The sequence below is a fragment of the Gorilla gorilla genome, chromosome 1, assembly GCF_029281585.2.
Source record: "Gorilla gorilla gorilla isolate KB3781 chromosome 1, NHGRI_mGorGor1-v2.1_pri, whole genome shotgun sequence".
In the NCBI taxonomy this organism is placed as follows: Eukaryota; Metazoa; Chordata; class Mammalia; order Primates; family Hominidae; genus Gorilla; species Gorilla gorilla.
The window spans coordinates 126,786,844-126,805,399 of NC_073224.2; positions in this window are offsets into that span (position 1 = coordinate 126,786,844).

Sequence of the window (18,556 nt, forward strand, 5' to 3'; positions counted from 1 at the left end):
AGTCCTTTGTCTGTTCCAAAACTCAGAACGAAGTTTCTGTGTTGCATATAAGTAGGTACCAAGCAGGGGCAGAAATGTTCCATGCCTCAGTGTCAACAAGAAAGCCTTGAAGGAGGCAAGAGTTATGCAGCAAGGGCATGAGATAAAGTACTATCAGCCCGTGCCTATGTAAAGTCAGCTGGAACCCACATAAAGCTGGAAGCCTCAGTAGCAGGTGAGACAAGATATCGATGACTCCAAGAGAACCTGAAGTAGTGCATACGAATGTCTGACACAAGTAGGAAGACTAGACTGTAAACTCCTTGAGGGTAGGAGCCACATCTTATTTATCTTGGAATCCCTAACATGATTCTTGGCACATAATTCTATTGATCAATAAATATCTGTTAATTTCAATTGGATGAGTGGTGTTAGGCTCAGAAATTGATACCCCAAAGTATGGTGCTTCACTGAAGAAGATTAACATGCTTAACTGAAGAAGAAGCCTCAGTGTCTCTCTGACACTTACATTTCCCACCTGCCCCCATTTTCTGTCTCTCAGCCTTTTGTCTCTCCCAAATCACAGGATGAGGTTGTTTCCTGAAGGTTCTTTATCTGCCTAAACTTGGGACCCACCAAAGAAGAAAACAATTATGTCTGGTCCCTTTCCTGAATTTTCAGTAACTGAACTCATAATACAGGAAGAAAGACTGAAGTCTATCAACAAATCTGGGCAGATTTTATCACAACAATTGTCTGGTCTGTGGGTCCAACAGACTTTGTCCCAATTCCATTGAATTCCCCTAAAAATCATTCACTATTCCTCTAAAGTCATTTACACTTCCCCATTTCTCTTTCCCCTAAGAAGATGGTTATCTGTGCCATCTTCATGTGTGGTGGGGTAATAACTCTGTGATTTCCCCTGTGAACACTAATAAATTTGTGTGCCATTTTTCCTATTAATCTGCCTTTTGTCAGTTGATTTTTCAGTGAACCTTCAGAAGTCAGACGGGAAGTTTTCCCTCGGCCCCTATAATTATTATTTTTTTCTTTTTACAGATGTAGAAACCAAGGCTCAGATGGGATAACCGACTTTTCCAAGTGCAACAGACAGTAAGGAAAGGAATGGCGATATCAACTCAGATCTTCTCTTAGCCATGCTGAGGGTAATCGCCTTGCAATTAGCTCTTCAATGGATATTCCTTGCAAGAATTAAAATTCTATTAGGCCTTTTCCAAGATAGCTCCTTCCAGAACTCAGTTCATCCAGGTCAAAAAAGCACTGGAAGGTAAATTGGCAACCACTCATCGTATCACATGATGTTTTCCAAAATGTAAGACTGTCCCAATCAAAGGAGCTGGTAGCAAACATAATGAACGTCAGCTGAGACTCTATAAACCAAAAAAGCCCTGGGTTGACTGTGTTCATGTGATTTCAAAAGAGGGTAATCTGCAGGGGATGTTTCTGCAGGGCCTACTTTGCACCCTTTGCTACCCTTTAGATACCATTTGACCTCATTTTCCTCTCTGCGTGATGGCCAAACCACAGGCTCCCTCTTCTTTCTGGCCCCATGAGCATTAATCAACTTCAACCTTCCCCAAGACCTAGCAGGAGAGATGCAGTACCTACTTCTTAATAAACTCAAACTGTCATCGAAGATGAAAGATGAGACTGCAAAAGCTTCGAGCATCCCAACTCCCCAGCTTGCCAAGTGCTGGGAATCCGGAGGGGAGTGCCCTCCAGGACAGGTCTCTGTGGATGGTGCAGAAAAGTCAGCTAGCTGCCTTCTCTTTTTTCCCTTCTCCTTCTTCCCCTAAATGCTCCCTCAGTGATACCACTGTGTCTGCAGTAGAGAGAGACTGTCTAGCTGTTTCTTTTTCAGCAAGACAATTTGGTGTGTGGTCTGTGGTGCCCACACATTCTTCTTTGCAATGAGTGGTGGGTGAACAGTGTTTTCCAAGTTGGATGTTACAGTACCATAAGTAGAAACAGATCTCCCAGAGCTCCGAACACTTTTTCTGCCTGAGTTGGGAGGATCAGCAGGCTCCTGTGTAGATGGCCCAGCAGATTCCTTGGGAGCAGCTTTGCAGCATTTCCCCACTCACTGGCCCTCACCAATCATAATGAAAGCTCAATTAGGTGGTGGACTTCCACTTTTGTAACTGCCAGGCTAGTTATAGCATTACACGTTCATGCAAGATCAAGCTGAGATATTTGGAATCGGTACATGTAACTATTTAAATGACCGGGATGCTAACTGCTCTCTACACATTCCCACCCCCAAACCCCTTTCACCAAGCAGCTGGTACTAAGTACTGTTTACAGAGAGTTTTCAAAAGGCAAGGCACTGTGCTAAGCATTTTACAGATATTATTTCATTTCACCTTCACAACAATCCTATTTGATAGATTTTTTTTTATCAAGAAGGAGAAATTTGAAGCCTAGAGAGACTGAATGATTTGCATAAAGTAATGCAGTTAATGAGTGGCAACGTCAAACTTGAATTCAGGTCTGCAGATTCTGAATATCACTCTTCCCACAACTACAACCTTACCTTTTAGGCAAATTAATAAATAAGCAAGCATTTGCTGAGCACCTACTATACAAGAGGTTCTGTGCTAGGAACTTTCACATCCACCTAACAACAATCTTGATTTTTAGGGGAGGAAACTGAAGCCCTAGCTTGTTAGCACTGTCAGGGCCAACCCAGGATTTGATGCCTATTTAACTGTAAGATCATTCCCTCCCTTCCTTCCTTCCTTCTTCCTTCCTTCCTTCCTCCTTCCTTCCTTCCTTCCTCCTTCCTCCCTCCCTCATTCTGTCTCTCTCTGTTTCTTTTCAATTAATCGTGTATCAATTCAGCTAAGGTTAGAATCTTATCTTTGCATTCATAAGAGATAATTTATACATTATGCCTACCTCAGTATTTGGCACACTGTATTTGGAGGCAGTTGAATCATGTTAATCCCTGCCCCCAAATCACCTAGATAAGTTTTTTATTGCTACTTCCCTCCCTGGTAAATAGAAAAGAGACGCTCTTTTCCAGCTACCTGGTGAGAAGAAAGTCTGTCCAACTTGGCTCGTGTTTCCTCTACTTGGGGAGCTGTGCCCTGCAGATGGTATAGCCCAGCCCCTTCAGGGACACTTAGAAGAACTGATGGCATCATGTGAGGACTGAGGTCTCCTTTCTGGTAGTTTCTGAAGAATTAATGAAAAGGTAAACTTTGCAGGATCTCAACACACAGGCTTTGTTTTTCCCTTACTTCTTGTTTTGCAAAGAAAGGCCCCTGCTGGCCTTTTAAGCCCAAGGAAAACTTAACAAACACTTGCTGCAAAACACCTTGCTTTTTACCCTGCATCAAATAACCTCCCCCACTCCAGAGATTTGCGTTCCAATCTCTGCAAAGGAGCAGCGAGAGGAAGCAGGATATTGAGTCTCATTAAGTTTCTTTGCTGTGTCAGTCATCTTTCCCAGAGGGGGAGGTAATATTCTCTTCATAATATTCAGCCCCTCTCACAAGTCGGCAGCTCCTTTCTCTCAACTTATATTCTTAGCTAAGAATGTGTTCACAGGGATTTTTTAAAAGCCTCCCCAAATACCTGTTTACTGACTTTCTCAGAGCGTTTCTGAGATGGCACAAGGATGTGTGGTCTCTGAAGTCAGCTTCCTCTTGCTAATGAGGCTCAGCTCAGCACCTCTCCCCAGCACTCCAGGCAGGGGTTGGGGGAGCCCACTCTGCCCCTCTTCCTGTCCCCAGGGCAGACACTCATTCTCGGCTAAGTCCTGTCCCTGCTGGAACTGGTAGCATCTTTCAAGGCCTTGTCTCAGATGCCTTCCTGGGTTGGCTTCCCAGATCAGGACCCCACATGGGTCTCCACATTTGGCTTTAGAGTCTTGGCTTTGCCCTTCCCCCAGCTTTGGTACTGTTTTGTATGACTTTATTAAGAATGTTAAGAGATATTTTCTGGTATAAAAAATACCTGAGATTTTTCTGCTTTGACAAATGTTATGATGTCAAGTATTGGATCTAGTCTTGGGGTCTCCCCAGGAATAATAAAATATTATTATCTAATAATATTATAAGCTAATAATTAGCTTACATAGCTGTGGCACTATTCTAAGTGCTTTACTCATTTAATCCTATAATAATCCTATAAAGTAGGCACTATTATGCACTTATTTTAAAGATGAGAAAACTGAGACACAAAGAGAGTAAACTACTTTCCCAATGCCAGATAAGCTAGGAAGTAGCAGAGCTAGAATTATTACCTGGTCATTCTCACATGTTTAACCTTGACATTAAACTTCCTGAGCAAGCGAGTCCCTGCAGATAAGCTGAGCAGTAGGCCTTGGAGAAGAAAGTCTCTGATTTGCTTTGTCTGAACTTTAGGGCCCCTATGTGGACCCCACTCCATCCCATCTGAACATTCTCGTTTCCCCCCACTTCCCATTGTGGAGATTCTGCTCCAGCCAAGAGAAATTTCTCCCTGTCCTCTATCACAACCACACCACTCCCTCTGCAATTCTGTGTTTATTCATCTGCCACCTCTTTCTCTGAATGCTTTCCCTTCTTCCTCCACCCCAATTGAAATATCACCTTGCTCTCCTTCCAAAATTATTCCTAAATCACCTAGCCCAGGACAACATTCTGGTCTTACCCAGTCCTGCCTATCTCCTAATTCAAATTTATTTGTGGCTATGTTAGGGGGTGGGTGTGAGGCAAGTGGGGGTGCCAAGAAAGAGAACTTTTTAGGTGGGTGACACTGAAGACCATACTTCTAGAGAATCTTGGTCCAAGGTGAGGCATCCTCCTTAAAGCCCCAGGAGTCTGTTCTTCTATTATTCTATTCACTCTTGCCTTCTTCTGTGAGCATGGCACTATATTAATATAGTGGGAATGCTAATACAATAAGATGCAGTCTTTTCCCTAAACATACTTGCAGGCTAGTGTTGGGCTGATAGTACATGTACATTACAGTGCAAGGAAGCAAGTCCCTAGTATCTCACTAGAGATATCAAGTGCAAGGGAACTGATATGGGGGAGATCACCTGGGTTAGGGGCAGGGAAGGAAGGTTTGGAGGGATGTATTCATTTTGAAGATAACATTTTTCAAGGCTAACAGACAGTATAAAAATGGCAATGCAAAAGCAATATTTGGGCTCGGATAAAGGAACCTGGGTGAGGTAAACAGGAGACATCATGCTGAAAATGTACATTGTGGTCAAAATAGAAAGAACTTTACAGATTAGAGAGCATACTTGAGAATGAATAATAAGTGTTAGAGAATAAGGAGTCTGGATTTTATAGTGGGTGCAATGGGGAGACTTTGAAGGTTTTTAAGGTTGGGGGAAATGGTCAGAAGTAACTCCAATAGCCACATATAGGAGTTGAGGTATTAGGCATCTGTTGTACAGACCAACAGGCCTTTGTAATAAAGAAATCTAATCACAGGGGTAATGGCCTAAGCAAAGGCAGTGGCAGTGAAACTGGACAGGAAAGACTTGCCATCCGATTGTATACAGAGAGGGAAGGAGTAAAGGCGAGTGCAGGATAGCAAGAGGAACAGGAAAATAGGGGGAAATGGAGATTTTTATAGATGAGGGTTTCAAAGAGACAATCTGTTGGGTTGGAGGTGTTTAAAGAACCTCCAGTGAAATCATTAGCACACAATTTGAAATTGTGGCAGAAGTTGGAGCAGCATTGGTCTTTTGGTCCCTCATAGAGAGGAGTACTCTGGGCCATTAAGGATTTGGGTCTTTGCTGCTACCTCCCACCCCAGCCAAGGACTGATTTGCCTAAGGACAGATATTTCCTGATGTGCTTCTCATTCAGGAAAAAGCCCACTTGGTTCACAAGCACCACTATCTTGGGTTTCTGTCTCAGTTTAAATATTTATTTTTTCTTCTGTTGGAGCTCAGAAAATGATAACCCAAAGTGAAAGCCTCCAAGGCAAAGTTTTTTTCTTACCTTCTCCTGCCCTCCTGTCTCTCACCTCTCATCCTCCCCCACGGCAGCCATAGAAACTAGAATTTCTCTTCCCTAATGTGGGTCATAGAAATCAGAACCGCTTCCCCTTACCAAACCAGCCATAAAGCCTACAAATATTACTCTAACCTTCTCATTTCTTTCTGTGTAACAGCTGGTCGTAAAGGAAGTAAGACCCTCATTCCAGAGGGGTCCTATCCCATACATGGGAAGAAGAAAGGCTATGACAGAGAGGCCAAGGAGAATCTGGACAGGCCTTGCTTGGTTTTCCACTCAGTCTATTACCATTAGATCATACCCTTTTTGTAAAATCACATTTCTAGACAGCCATCCCTGCTTCATTGAACCTAAGCATACAGTCAGATATCTACCCTGTGTCTTGGAGTCTTCATTCTGAAAGCTCTCATGTTATGTAAAACTATCATCACATCAATTTGTTGTGCTTTTTTCTTGTTAACCTGTCCTTTGTTACAGGAGTGCTGGCCACGACCCTTGTGATGGGGAGGAAAAGGTGATCCCTTCCCGCCCTTACACTTCCCATGGTTAGCCTGACTTCTCTGCCAGGATTCTGAACCACAGGGAAAGAAGCCCTTATATGAAGATACTGATATATACCAGGCCTTTCCTCCAGCTCCCATGCACACTGTTTTTCTTGATGTTACTCACAGAGTGGCTTTTCCAATGTATTAGAAATAAAATGCCTCCCAAGCTGCTCTCTACTCCTTTATTAACTCAATCCAGAATCCCTGCCCCTTCACCTGAAATGTTTAGAATTGGGAACATCTGTTTCCCTCTCCGTTGACATTGCTGACTTTGATACTCATTGGAATGAGTGAGTTTTCCTTTTTGAGCTGCTGTCCCATAATAAAGTAAACATGGTATTGATTTTCCATGCATGTTCAGTTGGGAGTAAATCTTAAACAAATGTGCATCCTGCTGAGCACTCCTCACTCCTCCACCTTCCTACAAGAGTCCTTCCATGTTTTTGGCACTTTTGAGGAATGTCAATAAATTTTTCAGGGGTTAAGAAGAACCAGGGTGGAAAGAGAAGAGGAAGGATAGGAGGGAAAAAATGCACTGGTTTTCCTTTTCAAAAACAATGATAAACATTTCAAAGATATTCATTATTCACAATGAATACCCACAGATATTAGTTCTTTTGCTTCTCAATCCACAAGGGAAAAAAATCAGCCTAGTCCAAAAGCATTTACTGAGCATCTACTAGAAACCAGAAAAGTAAAGATTCAGGAGGCATAAAGATGAATAAGAGGCCGGGTGTGGTGGCTTCTGCCTGTAATCCCAGCACTTTGGGAGGCTGAGGCAGGCGGATCTCGAGGTCAGGAGATCGAGACCATCCTGGCTAACACGGTGAAACCCCGTTTCTACTAAAAAATACAAAAAAATTAGCCGGGCATGGTGGCGGGCACCTGTAGTCCCAGATACTTGGGAGGCTGAGGCAGGAGAATGACATGAACCCGGGAGGTGGAGCTTGCAGTGAGCCGAGATTGTGCCACTGCATTCCAGCCTGGGCAACAGAGCGAAGACTCTGTCAGAAAAAAAAAAAAAAGAGTAAGCTACAGACCTAGCCCATAAAAAGCAGAAAATCTCAGTCAGAAAGACAGATGTATAATAAAAAAGTAGGATTGTACAGAAGATAGTCCAAGTATGTACAATGTTTAGCACCAGAACAATGACTCATCTCTCTAATATAATGGGGAGACCTCAGAGGTCCTTAGTAGGATTTTGTAGATAGAAAAGAGAAGTGAGATATAGAACATTGCAGACAGAGGATAGACAGGTGGAAAAGCATGAAACAGCAAGGTCCTTTTATAGGACTATGAGAAATCTTGTCTTGCTGAGGAAAAAGTGGAAATGAGTGCTTCAGGATGGGTGGAAGGATCAGGAAATCTTCAGGAGACATAGGTAGGGCTAACAATGATTCTGTGAAGTGCCTTGTAGGCCACACTAAGGAGCTTGACTTTTATCCTGAATGTCAAAGGAAGGCAATGAGAGATTGTAAAAAGGAAACTAACTTTAAATTTGTACATTCTAGGAGGAAGATATGAGTTCAGTTTTTGATATAAGTTTGAAGTTCCTATCTAAATTAGTTAAATGCAGATATATCTAATTTAAACTATCCAATGGGGATATATTGGGTTGCAATCCAGGGGAAGCTGGAGTTGGGGAGGAGATACAGAGAGGGGAATCATTGCATAAGTGGTATTTGAGCCAGCATAGAAGATGAACTTCCCCAAGTTGAGTGCATGGAGTCAACAACAGCTCTGGACAGCACCCTGGGAAGCATCAGCATTCAAAAGGTAGACAGAGAAAGATAAGCCCATGAGAGAGATCAAGAATGTCCTCAGCATTGGAAGATGACAAAGATACAATGGGGTCAGGAAAGTCAAGACACATTTCAAGGAGTGTGGTCATCAAAGCTGAATGTAGAGAGGTCAAGCAAATTTATGGACTGGAAAGGTCTCATAGACTCAGCAAACATAAGAATTTTTCAATGAAAACAGCCTGAATGGACAGCTGGTAGATGGAAGTCAGAATGAGGCAGGTTGAGAACCGAATGAAAATAAGAAAGTGGAGGTAGCAATTGAAATCTTCTCTTTCTGGAAGCTGAACTGCAAAGAGAAGTGGGGAACACTGAATCAATGAAGTTTTTGTTTATTTTAAGGTACGAGAGACTTGAGCATGAGTGTGACTACAGGAAGAAGGCAGTCTTAAAAGAGAAGAGAAAGATATAAGAAAGAGAGGAGATAACTGAAGGAACAAGGTTCCTGGCCCCTGAGGAGGCAAGGGCCGGTTGGTTGGAATAAGATACAGAGCACAGAAGAAGGTGTGACCTTGGACAGGAGGAAAGACAGTGCTTCTTCCTTGGGAGGTAGGAAAGGGGTAAAGCTATTGATAAGGTAACAGTTGTGAGACTGGAGGAAGAAGCAGGAAAGGAAATGAAACTGATCATCTTGAGGTTAACATGAGCTAATTGGGGGAAATCACATCACAACTTTTTGACTGGACATCCCTGTGATAGAAATCTCTATATACAACAAAAGCTTTCCAAGCTCTGGCTAATGGCCCATGTATATGACAAAGCCAAATACTGTGGTCAAAGAATGAGGATAATTCATAGAGGCAGTGTCAAGGAGACATTGCCAATAATGAAAAAGCACTCCAAAAAGGAAGTACAAATGATTTGCAAATTATAGCTAGTCTTGTAATTACTGTGCAGGTAGATGTCCCTAACTCTATATCTCCTGATTCTTCCCCAAGCTCTTGTATAGCTCACTTAAAAAATTAACACTAGTTGAACATACTATCTAAAGGGCCAACTGGGCACAGTCTGACACTCCCAAAGCAGGAGTTTTCTGTATCCTCCTGGGAACTGCACCAATTATAAGCCAGAGGGTGAAGTTAGTTTGAGTTTGCTGCCCTGAGCCTCCCTCTTTTGTCCTTTTTCCCTTCTTAGCAGGTAGATTCTTTTCTCTCCTCCAGGCACTCCACCTCCTAATCACTACTCTTCACCTGCCATGAAAACTGGCTTTCAGCATAGGATCTGAAATTACATTGGTCATTTACACCTTAATGTAATTCTAAGGAACTGTTTACTCTCTCCCAGAGGCATGGTTACACAAGTCTTCCATTTTAATTTTATTAAAGGCTTTGATCCCTCTTAGAAGGTGTTAGACACTCAGAATCTGGAGAGAGAGCACTTGTTATAACCTCCCAAATCTTCCAAAAGCAGGGCAGGGCACACAGGCACTTTCTGAAGTGACAGCCCAGCAATGATCAGAGTCTTTGAGTATTTCTCTGTCTGGCATGCTGCTACTTTTCCTTCTTTATAGTTCTTTGTTGATAGAAATGGACGTAAAATGGCATAAATGCTTGGAGACAAATAAAATTCATTGTTGGCAGAAATGCAGTCTCATCTTATTGCCTTCTCTCAAACCCTTATGACTATCCTTTTCTCCTGGCTTCCCTTAGTGAAGCCAGTGGCCGTTGCATAGTTCCAACCATTTAACTGCTTCTGAGCACCTCTGGATGCCTGTAATGCAGGTGTTAGAGCAGCAGCTTTGTGGAGACCATTTTACTCAAGCTTCATCTTCAGGCAAACAGCTATGTCTTAGAAAAGTCCTGTTTCACTAACCTTATTCCATGCATACTTCCATATCAAGGGATGAAAAATCAGAGCTGACATCATGTGGATTATTTATATGGATAAAATCCCACCAGGTTGCTCAGGATGTACAACAAGCACATGCTATTCTGCTATTCTGGCCCTAGGAAAACCAACTGCGGTTGACACAGTAGTCCGTTGCTCCTGAGAATGTGGTTCTTTTAAAAGTTTTCAGAGACTCCAAGGGGAAGGCCATAGAGCTTTGAGGGTCCAGCTCCTGGGATTGCTATGACCCAGCATCCCTAAAGTAAAGGTTTCACAAACACTAAAATCAACATCTAAAATAGGATCTTGGTTAGACAGATACCTTATTTCATTCCCGAATAAGACTTGTCTCTCTGTCCTTGAAGGGAACTTTAGCACTAGGGCAGCCAAGAATGGTGGGGCACCTGCCCTAAAGTGTGGGACCTCAGAGGAAGAAACTTACACAGCAAACAAACGTTTTCTGGATTTTTTTCCTGCTTATAAAAGTGATACGTACCCACTGAGGAAGTTTGGAAAATAAAAAAGACATAAAGAAGAAAATTAAAATTACTCATCATTCCATCTACCCATATCATTCTCATGTATTTTCTTTGAGCCTTTTGTATATTTTACGAAATGGAAGCTTACCACATATACAATTTTATATTTTGATTTTTGCACTTTACATTAGGGCTATAACAAGTTTGATGATAAAATCTCAAACTCACCAGGTTTTAAACATGGAATGCTTTTACTTTTACAATATTTCCCGATTACTGTGCCATGTCAAATCCATCTCTCTCTCACTGGGGAAAAGAGATTCTTGACAACACTATCCAGTTCCATAGCTTTCAGTCACATTCAGTTATTAAGGTGGCATTGTTTTGGTTTTAAGCTTAGTCTTTCATATTTAAAACATTTAATTTTGTATTTAATTGATTCATGAATGTCCTCAGATTTCCTCCTATCCCCAAAGGGTGGGCTGCAGTTGCAGCTTATACTAAAAAGTAAAGAGGGAGCAGAAGGAGAATCTGTGCATTCTTATGCATACTCTCTCTTTTCCCTGCCTTTACCCCCTGCTGTATAGGGATATGTAGGGGAGTAAAAGGAAAAAAAACACCTACCTACATGACTACCTTCGGCAAGTTGCTGCCCCTTCCTGTTGGTCATCACCGCTAGTCTGGCTCTTAGTCACTAGGTCTGCGTGGATGGGCAGGGGACCCTGCAAGTCTTACTGATGTGGGGACCATCCCCATGCTACTCCCTTTTGTCTCAAACTTCAGCATTCCTGCCATGCTTATATACTCTCTATGGCCCTACTCTATGGCCAGTGGGTATAAGAAATATCTAGTGGGGCTGGGCACGGTGGCTCACGCTTGTAATCCTAGCACTTTGGGAGGCCGAGGTGGGTGGATCATGTGAGGTCAGGAGTTCGAGACCAGCCTGGCCAATGTGCAGAAACCCAGTCTCTACTAAAAATACAAAAATTAGCTAGGCGTGGTGGCACGTGCCTGTAATCCCAGCTACCCAGGAGGCTGAGGCAGGAGAATCACTTGAACCCAGGAGGTGGAGGTTGCAGCGAGCCAAGATCACGCCATTACACTCCAGCCTGGGTGACAAGAGTGAAACTCTGTCTCAAAAAAAAAAAAAAAAAAAAAAGAAAGAAAGAAAGAAAAAAATGTCTAGTGGGCACGCAGGTGATGTTCTTGTCCCTCATCACTTGACCATACCACAAAACCTCTCCCTACACCCTGCAGTGTTCTGTCTCCAGCTATGGAAGAACCTTGGAATAAGATGTTAGTCTCTCCCTCTTGGAGACACCCACTGGGATCCCCTCTTTTGGTTTGAAGATGAGAATAAGTTAAATTTTCTTCATCTCCTCTTCCATGGAGAGATAAAAATGAGTAAATTTTCTTCATAACACTGTTCTTCATTAAAAGGTAGCTTTATTTTATATCTCAGTGATAAAAAGCCACCAAATCAGTTCTAGTTTTGTCAACTCTGTTGGTATGAGGAATCTCAAGATTGAAAATCAGATTCCCTTTAAACTCAGCCCCTATAACATTTAGTCACTTTGTTTTTGACAGTTCTCTGTCTCTGCTGTAAACTGCACTATTCCTAAGGGTAAACATCTCAATCAGTACCATCCTATCACAAAGGAACTTTGAAAACATCATTTCATGGCTCCTTTACTCCATCATATGGATTATGATATTTTTACATATTTGGGTTGTTTATACTTTTGTATTATAAACAATGCTGTGATAAGCATCTTTGTTCACATTTTAGGTAGTTTTCTTAGGATTATAGCTAACAGTTATTATGCATATCTTATATTTTAGCATTTTGTTAAGCAAGCATTATCTTATTTAGTCCTCATAAGATATTGGTACAATTACTGGTGATAGATATACAGCATTGATTCATTTATTAAACAATAACATTGAACTCCTAGCATATGCCAGGCACTGTTCTCAGTGTTCTCTTTCATCTATGCCTTTCTTGGCAGTGGTACACTACGCAAGTTCTGAAACTTGCTATGTGACCTTAGTAGCTGGTTGAAAGCAGGGCAGGTCAACTCCCCACACAGGCTGAGAAAATCTCTTGGATGCCAACATCCTTGATTCAGACCCCATAAAGTGCAGGTTATGCCACAGGTCATCCGGAAAAGTCTCAGGAGATCTCTGCGTTGTCTCAAGGTTTTAAAGTCAGAAAAGTATAAACCCTCTCCAAGGTGCTGAAAACAGCTGCTCTTACTATGTGTGAACGAGAAAACTATCAGGGACTGCATTTGGTCATCACTCAACCCTCTGAAGGATCAGCAGGACAGATGCTTTTCTTCTAATCATTGTTTAAGTAATGAGTGAAACTAAGTTTTTGAAGTTTCCTCCTTTCTCCTTCCCCCAGGACCAAGTGATATTAAGCTGTAGAAATAGCATTCATGTCATCTGTGGAGTGACCCATCCTTTCTAGGAGTGAGAGAGTGGAAAAGGGTCCTTAAGATATCTGAATCCTTGAAATCTCTGGTTAGCATTGTGTTGGTTATAGGTGTGATGGGGAGAGAGAGTGGGAGGAATGGTATATGCCCTAGCTGCACTAAGTAATCCTTCCCTCCTATCTACTCAACATTAATGCTTTCTCCTTTTCTACTGGGAAAATAGTAGAATTTAGGAAAGAGGCAGATATAATAGCTAAAAACTTGAGTCTAGAGTCTGATAGTCTCAGATTTGAATTTCATATCTGTCATAAACTTGTTTAATATAGTTGCTGCTTTGGCATCTATTTTTAAACCTGACATCAGTTATTCGAAACCCAGTTTTGCCTTGTTGCCTTTGGTCTAGTTAAAGCTCCCCTTCCCTGTGTGGTTGTTTCAACACAGCCTGTTTGTTCCTCCTTTCAAAGATGGAAAGCCAGATACACCCCACAGCTGCTGGCCAAGATACAACCTAATGATCGACACCAGAGTCATGTAAATAATGAGTTCTCTCGTATGCATGTGCTTTAAAAAAAAAAACAAATCAATATGCAACCCCCACAGGAAAGCCTAAGGAATAATGCCCATGGACATTAATAAAGGCATAGTCCCACAGGCTCTCTCTCTCTCTCTCTCTCTCTCTCTCTCTCCCCCTCCCTCCACCTTTCTCCCTTTCTCACTTCCTCACTCCCTCTCACTGTCCGTCCACTGGTTGAGCTTCCTGCTGCCTTCAGACTTCCCAGCAGTTCCCCAGTCAGCACCCCTAACTTCTTGGGGACCTGTGAGTTGTACATTTCTCCTGTTTTATGCATTTTGGTTTTATGTCCTCATTGTGGCTCACCTGACAAACACAACTGAATGTAACTCCACCTCCCCCTCTACCCAAATTAGGGCTTTTTTGGAGAGTAGCTGTCTTGGCTTATGGATACTCTTAACAGAGAGACCTCAAGAACAAACCAGAAGAAACCATAACAGTAAAAATTACAATAGTATCACCATATGTATCAATTAGGATTAGGCATAGTTCCAAATAAGAGAAAACAAAAGTTTTGTGAGCTATCAGGGATTAATTTTTCCTCATCTAAGTTCAGAGCTAGGCAGTTTAAGGCTGTGAATCTCCTCAGGAATGCCATTATGAGCCCAAGTTCCTTTTTCCTTCCTGCTATGTCTTGGTATCATGTGGTTTCCATCCTCAGAGTTATAAAATGGATGCTAGAGTTCCAGGCTTCATGTTCACATTTCGGGCAGGAAGAATAGGCAAAGAGCATGGAAGATGAGTCTGTCTCTTAAAAAAATTGTTCCAGGAGATTCACCTAGAAACTTTGACTTACCTCTTATTGACCAGACTTTCTTATTGCAAGAGAAAGTATAAAAAACAATATTTTACACTTTGGGAAGGAAGCCGAGGCAGGCGGATCACAAGGTCAGGAGATCAAGACCATCCTGGCTAAAACAGTGAAACCCCATCTCTACAAAAAATACAAAAAAATTAGCCAGGCATGGTGGTGGGCACCTGTAGTCCCAGCTACTCAGGAGGCTGAGGCAGGAGAATGGTGTGAACCCAGGAGGTGGAGCTTGTCGTGAGCCAATATCACACACGCCACTGCACTCCAGCCTGGGTGACAGAGCGAGATTCCGTCTAAAAAAAAAATGCAATATTTTAGCTTTCTAATCTCTATAGCAAGGAAATCAAGGGAGAAGCCAGTTTTAAATGTTTTATTATCTGTGTGACCTTAGTTATGTTACTTGACCTAGAAGCACTTTCCATTCATGCCTCTATAAAATGGGCATGATGTTGCCCCACCTTGTAGAATTGTTTCAAGGATTGAGATCATGCATGATAAACCCTTATCAGAGTGCCTGGCATGTCATTAGCTCCCTATAAACCTTTCTTTTTAACAATAAGTTAGACCAATGTTTATAGATCATGAAGAGGAAGAAATATACAATTCAGAACAGAGTTGCTGCCTCTTGCCCTAGGATTTCTCACTTAGCTGGGAGCTCAGCTGAATTCTGAAAACTTACATTGCTAATGCCTATTTATTGATGGCACCTGGCGGAATTGAGAAACTACCAAAAATCATGATCCACTTTGCAGTGGTAGCTATTACGCACAGAATGTTTAAGAATGCACCCTCTGTTTGGCATGATGCTTATGATGATCTGCCTCACTGTCATAGCTGTGTTCTTAAAGAGCTATGCATAAAGAGAAATTTGGTTAATATCTTTGGATGTGGAATCAGTGGGTTTGGATTTGTGACCTTGTTCTGCCACTTAGTATCAATGTAACCTCAGGTTAAACCTCTTTGGACTTCAGTTTACTCGTCTGTAAATTGGGGATATAATAACTCTTCTCCACCTCACAAGATTTTGGAGGTCAAATAAGGGAGTGGCAGGGATGTGGATATAAGAAAGTGGGTGTTTGATGACTCTCATCTGGGAAACCCCTTTTTCCCTGTTAATACATTCACCTGAAAATGCACAGCCACTCCCATTTCCTCTAGATCTGGGGACACGGGCCCAGATGCCATGTAGGAAGTTTATCTTCACACCCCCTCTTCCCATTCTGTGAGCAGCCACTGCTGCTCCAGGATGTCTATGCTCTTCAACTCTTTGTAGCACAGGACTCAGCTCCTGTGCATACAGCAAGAGGACAAGAATGACTACAGGTGCAGGCAAGATAACATTAATTTTTTTTTTAGTCCTACTATGTTCTGGGCACTTTGCTGAGTCCTCCACATGTGGTATATATCTTAAATTTCAAACATCCTCTTCATATATATGTTTTATACAAACACATGCATATATATATTTTGTAAAATAAGCAAAATAGACTTCAAAAGTTAAGCAACTTGCCCATGGTTACATAGCTAGTAACTAGCCAGAGTGTGATTGAAACCCAACTCATCTGCTAAGGAGATCAAAGTATCAACTAGGGGACAATTTATCCAAAATTGCCATTTTATAGATGACAATTCCAAGGGTTATAGCAGTGATATTACTTGCCCAAGGTTACACAGTGACGCTAGATGGGCTAGAAGTGGATTCTAGATTTCTGAATGGCCAAATTAATAATTTTCCTACGGTGTGATCATGCAGTCCTGACGGTAGAATTTCGGATATCAGTTGAGGAATGGGAATGGATTCTCAGGGCAAACAATGTTACTTGCCCTCCAAAAATCAGACTGGGAGGCCCTGCAGCTGGCAGTGAGCTGGTTCCATTGGACTAAATATTGACAAAGATTCTTCTACTTCTTTTGAAAATATATCTTATAGAAGGCTCTGCCAAGCCTTGCTTGAACTCCCAATGAGAATCTGCGGGGAGGAGGTAGAGAGATGGGAGAAGAGAAGAGAATGAAAAGCAAGAGAGAGCAAAACAAGGCAAAGAGAAAATCAATGCCTCATTGCAAGCAGGTGGGAGCTGTGGTTGTGATGAATATTTACTGTGTAGTGGTCTAATGATTTTAGAAATTTTTTTTGACTGTACCGAGTGCTTGTGGGATTGTTTTTCAAGAAATAAAATACATTAAAGCTCAGTCATTAAGAGCTTAAAGGAGGAGGGATTGCAGGCTCCAAGCCCATTAGCACACCCTGTCATTAAGTAAGGCCTCATTCCTAATGCATTTTTAATTTATTCTGTTTTGTAAAATAAAACTTTAAACTGCTTCTTGTACCATCAGATTTGTAGGCAGCTCCCAAGCCTGTCCCCAGCCACGGAGCTCTGCTAAGCTGCCGGGTGGTCACAGCTGAGTTGCAGGTCCAAGTGTTCTCCTCTTCTGGGCTTCCAGATGGCTCTGCCAGGCTCAGATCTTTGCAAAAGCCTTGCCCAGTTTCTGCTTGCGGAGGAAGCTGTCCTGTGCTGCTGGGATTGTTGCTGGAGATGAGAGGAAAGCATTTCAGGCCAAAAGTGGTTTTGCCCCTTGGAAAACCTGCAGATCTCTGAGACCCGGACCTGTAACCAAGGCATTCACCCTCCCTGAGGAGATTGGAGACCCCAGGAGAGCATTCCTGCCTGAGAAGTGGGAAAGGGCGGTATGAACTTTGTAAACCTGGAATGCATTAGCTCACGTAATCCTCTCTACAGCCCTAGGAAGTAGGCATTATTTTTTGTTATACAGTTGACAGAACTATGACTTAGAAAGGCTAGTCACTTGTTCAAAGTCAAATGGATAATAAGTGACAGAGCCTGTGATTCAGGTTAGTCAGACTCCAAAGCCAGGATACGGGAAGACAGGAGAAGGGTTAGCAAGATGGCCATGTCAGGATCCTTTCCAACACTACTCCTAGAGAGGATTCGAAACTAAGCTTAAAACTTGCATTGCCTCTTTCAAAAGACAAAAACACCACTTGTCTGAGGTACAGCTTACCAAGAGAATTTGGACTTTTCTTTTTATTTTTCTTCCCTATCTAATTTCTTCCTATAAAATCTCCCCCTTCCTTCCTTCAATTCTCTGCTCAAATGTCTCTTTATCAGAGAGGTCTTCCCTGACTACCCATATAAGACAGACCTCCTACCACCACCCAGGATACTCAGAACAATGAGTATCCTTACCCTGCTTAGTTTTCTCCATAGTGTTTTTTGTTGTTGTTGTTGGTTTTGTGTGTGTGTGTGCTTTTGTTTTTTTGTTTTGTTTTGTTTTACCAGCAGATCCATCATATTTACATATTTGCTTATTCCTAGTCTTCTCCATCAGACTGTAAGCTCTGTGTGGGCAAGAACTTCATCGATTTTGTTGCATCTAGAGGAGTGTCTAGCATATAACAGGTGCTCGATAAGTAGTTATTGAATAAATGAATAAGCTTCCTAATTCTGGGGCCCATCTCTCTCACTATAATTCACTGGTCACAATTTGTGGGCCAGAGTAACTGATTTATATCAGCTTGAGAAGAGTGTACAAGAAGTTGATATTTCCAACAGTGAATACCCTCAAAGTAGAGTCGGATTATCTTAATCCACAAGGTGCTTCAAAGATTGGCCAAACCAATCCTCTCACTTTAGAGATGAGGAAGAGGCCCAGGGAGGTAGAGTAATTTCCCCAAAGTCACAAGGGTCAAAGCTTCTTATGACCAATCTGGTTCTCTTTCCACACAACCAGGTGGGCTGCTACTAGGGGTTTGGGACCCTAATGTCTGAGGGCATGTGGAGAATTTTCAGAGCTCTGTATATCCTCTCATCTTTGTGGGAAGCTTGGGTCAGGTTATCAGGTTAGGAGAGGTGAGGGGCTGAGCCCCTTGCTAAGCCAGGCAGTGTGGCTGTTATGCTCTTTCTCCATCTCTGCTTGCTAATACCACCTAACATAGCCCGCACACCTGGCTGGCTGTGACCACAAGCACAATAGGAAGCTTATTTTTTGGTATGACTTTTGCAGCTCTGGGAAGGACCCCTTACTCCATATCTGCTTTTCCAGAAAGCCTGAAGTTTCTCTAACAGAATATGAATCCTGACGCAACAACAAGGAGAGGGAGGTA